Below are 5056 nucleotides of genomic sequence, written 5' to 3' on the forward strand. Positions count from 1 at the left end.
AAATGGGTTAGGATAGCAACACACGTAGCCGGACCAAGGTTCGGAGTGAGATTTTCTAGATGCCGGACCAAGGATTTAGAAATACATAACTTATCACTTTGCATGCAACATACTAGGAAAGAATTGTTATAGTTAGAANACCTGTGGGGAACACGTAAACCCTAGTTACTTTGATTAATTGATTAAAATCCAACTGTCAAAGCTGTTAAGTGTCTCTTTCAAGTTCGTTATTTATTTTCACTCATTTAGAAATAGAAACCCCCCTTTTTATGTTTTTACTTTCCAAGGAATTCATTGACCAAACAATAGTAATAACAGGTTGAAGTTAAGTCTAGACTATTTTCCTCGTGGGAACGATCCCAACCTCACTAGTTGGGTTATTTACTTGACACGACCGCTTTACTTCTTATTTGAGAAGTAAATTTGAGCGTATCAGTTATGGGCTTTTGATTCATGTATAGATTGTGAATGATTGGTTTGTAGGCTGTTTCAATTTGATCAATTGAGTATTGTATATTCTTAGATCTATTAAATATTAAGCTTGTTGAATTGATATTGACTTAATGCTTATGAATTGTAGTGTAGTTTTCTATGGGCTATTGAATGATGTAAGAATTGTATTCAATTGATGTCTAATTGGTTTTAGATTGATAATTATATATGGAATTGACCTAGATTCATTAAGTATTATAATTTGTATTGAATTGATGTTCATGGACATGGGTAAGGATCTTATGGTATTGAATTGGATGGTTTAGCACTGGTATGATTCCTTAACTCTCTTAATATTATGTATAGCTTTAGTATTATAATGTTGATTGGTATGGTTCACTTATGGTGGCGGTTTTATGTGAACTGAAGTGGCTTTGTCGGCGTTACATTATGCAATATGATGATTATGGCCTTGTAGGCAATACTTGACGTATTATGATGATTTTTATAGTTTATTTATGTGAAGTATGAGCATATCTATCTAAATGTGAAGTAATGTAAAAGTATGTATTCTTTCTATGTATGTTAGGAGATCATGTAGACTATGACTATGTGCTTGTATGTGTAGTCTTAGATATTGATGCATGACTGTTCGTACTTGACTATATGAATCTATGATGGTTATATTAATGATGATATGGTAGTGTATAGGATTACATAAATATGATAGTGGTTATTCCTAAGTGTCTCAAAGAATGACATGTAATATGTGTTAAGGTGAAGTATGTTGTGTCTTGTCTTGGTTGACTTGTGTCCCTTCCTTGATGGATGTATGAATGTGAATATGAGATGTGTTGACTTAGGATGTTAAAGCCTCAGTCTTGTATGTATGAATGACATGAGACCTTGATTGATGTTAAGAGGGTCCTTTATGTGAAACCTTGAACTAGTGGTAAGGTTATGAATGTTGAAGTCGAAAGTCGTAATGGTATCCTTAAAGTGAAAGAATGATAGACTTAGGTTGATTGGCTGGAACGACATCATATCAATCCTTAGGAAAGTCATTATGAGCTTCTTGTCGCCATTGTAAGGTACCCCTAGTGGACCTCTTTGGTATGGTAAATGTGATTGAGTTATAAACTTGATATGGAACCCCTTTATATGAACCTCGAATGTAAATTACTCTATAAGAACAAAGGCTAGCACCGAGTGAGTATTGTAAGGGAAGTAGCTCTAGTTAAAAGATGAGACTAGAATACAAAGCAGGCCCTTCATATTCCCTAACAATGTGCCTACATCGGATGTGTCCAAGTTCTACCATTGGCAAGTAGAACACCCTCATCGGAGTAGGATAGTACTCCGGATTCCATGCTTTGTTACCATAGTCTATGTCGGTTATAGTCTATTCTCATCATGTGGGATACCTACTAGCATTAGAGAAGTTCTATGAAGCCTAGGTGGTGGTATGGGACGCTATCTAGACATTGCACAATAGGCTTTGAAGGTGTTAGTGAGAGTCCCTAGGTCTTGTCCAAGACCATTACTTGAATGTCCTTATGTGATGAAAGTCTCTTAAATGAACTAATGAATGTAATGAATTAAGTTAGGAATGTATGTTAAATGAATAAGTACTTATCTAGAGTAGTTAAGGGTTGTCTAGTTAAGGTGTGAAGGGGCCATAGGAATGGTCACTTCTTATCTTACCTAAATAAGTCTAGGAATGACTCTAGTTAGGGAAGATGGTTGATTATGTAGAAATGATCCAAACTTAGGTATTCCTAAGGATCACTTAGGTAATCTTGAAGTAGTCAATCATGGACGTTATCTTCTTGATTTACTTAAGTAAGTCTTTTGATAACCTTTATAGGGGAAAATGTCATATTATATATATTCTAATGCATTAAGTCTTAATGATTCTATCTTAGGTATTCTATAGGATCTCTTAAGTGTGTGTGTAAAGGATTGTATGAGCGGTCACTTCACAACTCTCGAAGTGAACCTTAGAATCACCTTTGGTAGGAGGATCTCATGTTTATGTTCTTGGTGTGTATCTCATTATAGGTGGTCTTAACAATCATTTAGGTGTGCCTAGAGAGGCTGTAAGACAGGTCTCTCTTTTTCTTACTTAAGTGAGTCTTAGGCTAGCTTTTAGTGAGGAAACTACATTCTAGGATGTGTTTGAGGTGGAGTGAATGGACTTCACTGTACAGTGAAGGAACTTCACTGTAACAATGATAGAGCTTAATGTAATATTTTCCTAAAAGTGTACATAATTGGTTAAATGATTCCTTATATGATTCTAAGTTGTTAAAGGCTGTTATTATGCTTATAATATGATGTTTTAATCAAAATTCATGAAAAGCATGTTATTTTTTAAATGTCCTTATTTCATGGTTTTTGCATGGCTTCCATACTTAGTGGATCTAATGTGCTAACCCCTTTTTTTCCCTTTTTGACTAAAGTGTAGAAATTGGAAGTCTTGATGTTCCATGGAGGATGGATAGGTTTCTAAGAGTTGAAGATGAAGTATTAGTGAATCCTCATAGATTCGAGGACAATATCCATGTGTTCCCTTATGTCTTAGTCTTTATTTTATGTCTTGTATGAGCTTAGTCCTAAGTATTGTATACTCCGATGTTTAGATGGTTCAAGGAGATGTTGTAAAGGTTTAATGTTTTAAATGAAAGTCTTCCCTTGCGTATTGTTTATGGAAAGAGTTCTTCGTGTGTAAAGAGTTTTAAATTCTTACTCATTTTAGAATGTTTATTATGCAATGAATGATACAAGTCGTTTAGATGAGACTTCTTGAAGTCTCATTTGTTGCGTGGCGACACAAGGATGCTCTAACTTCTAAGGTGTACTTGTGGGTCGTTACATTATGTGAATTTCCTTATGTGTTGAATGTCTCATAAATGGTCTAATGAACAAATGACTTAAGTGAAGGTATGTTAATAAAAAGACAAGTATCCAGAGTAGCTTTGAGGATTGTTTAGGAGGCTTAGAGAGGGTGTATGGGTGTTCTCTTCTTGTCTTACTTAAGTGAGTCTTAGAGTAATTCTAGGTAGGATGTTTGATTAATGAAATGGGAATAATCTTATCTTAGGTAGTCTAAAGGATCTCTTTGGTGTGTGTGAAGGAACTGTATGGGCAGTCTCTTCATAACTCACTCAAGTGTTCCTTAGAATCACCTTTGGTAGGAGGGTCTCATATTTATGTGTTTTGATGTATTCATGATGCTTTCTTGTAATACGTGATTTATATGTGAAGTTGGTGTGATATGTGGTTTTTTATATTATGGTATAAGGTTTACTGTAAAAGATCACGGTTTGATACAAATGTTTGTTTATAATGATTTTATGCATTATATCATACTTAGTACATGCATTGTACTAATTCCATACATTTTGTCTATTTCAAAATGTGTGGCTAGATGGTGAAAAGTGTCCTGAATCAAGGTTTGGAATTAGGACTCTTTCAAGCAAAGTTGAAGTATGTCCTCACTTGACTCGAGGACAAAACTATCTTTAGATTTCTTTTATTAAACAAGTATTGTAATAGACTAAGTTTCTATATTTTGATTGTATGGGTCGTGTCCCAAGTATTCGTGAGTCTAAGATTGTCCTGTGTTGAGACTTAGTATTTCCTATGATTTTAGATGAAAGATGTTATGAGATATTATTCGTGTGAAATGTTTTAATTTCGCACTACTTTTCATTCATGTATGCAATGTATTATGTCAAAAGGCTTGTACAAGACCTCCGAGAGGTCAAGTACACCATGTTACAATCCGAGGCCACCATATCTTCTAGGGTGTGCTCGAGGGATCTGACAATCTTAGACGTTGAGAATTTTGAGTTTGTAAGAGTAGAGTAGACTCTGACAATTTAGCTTGTTTGTTTCTAGTTCTTCGATTGCGGTAGGTTACACTTTATTTTGATTTCGACATTGCTTAGTTTCTGATATATGGGTTGTATAGCATGCATATTGGTCTACTGGCATATTTATGTTTTGTTGATTGTTGAATTAATGATTGTTTGAATGAACAAGCATGTGAGTTCTTGAATCGTAATGTTATGAATTGTGAACTGTGATTATTCCATACTTAATGTGTTATCCTGAGATATAACCGAATAGGTTAGCATATTGAGATATGTATATAACATACACTTTCTAATTTGATACTGAGTGACTTGAATTTGGTGTTAGCTTATGGACGAGCGATTGTATGAGTGGTTGGATCGGGTACCATGTTGGTACGATATATGGACACCTAGCGTCCCTTGCAAGTCATGACTAGATATGAAAGATTATGTCTTTAACATATGTGTAAAAAAGAAAGTCAAACATATAATCTATTGAGCGAGTACTAGAGATATCTGGCAGGATGTAGATTTTATACCTCTGCGTTTGATATAATTTCCATGATCTACTGACTTGTTTGTATTTGTCACGACCCAAAACCGAGCCGCGACTGGCACCCACATTTACCCTCCTATGTGAGCGAACCAACCAATCTAAACCTTAACATTTCAATTTAATATCAACATAAAGCAATGCGGAAGACTTAAACTCATTAATAAAAGACAATTCAATAACTTCTAAAATTCAACATCTATTATTTCCC

Source organism: Solanum pennellii, chromosome 7 (genome assembly GCF_001406875.1).
Source record: "Solanum pennellii chromosome 7, SPENNV200".
In the NCBI taxonomy this organism is placed as follows: Eukaryota; Viridiplantae; Streptophyta; class Magnoliopsida; order Solanales; family Solanaceae; genus Solanum; species Solanum pennellii.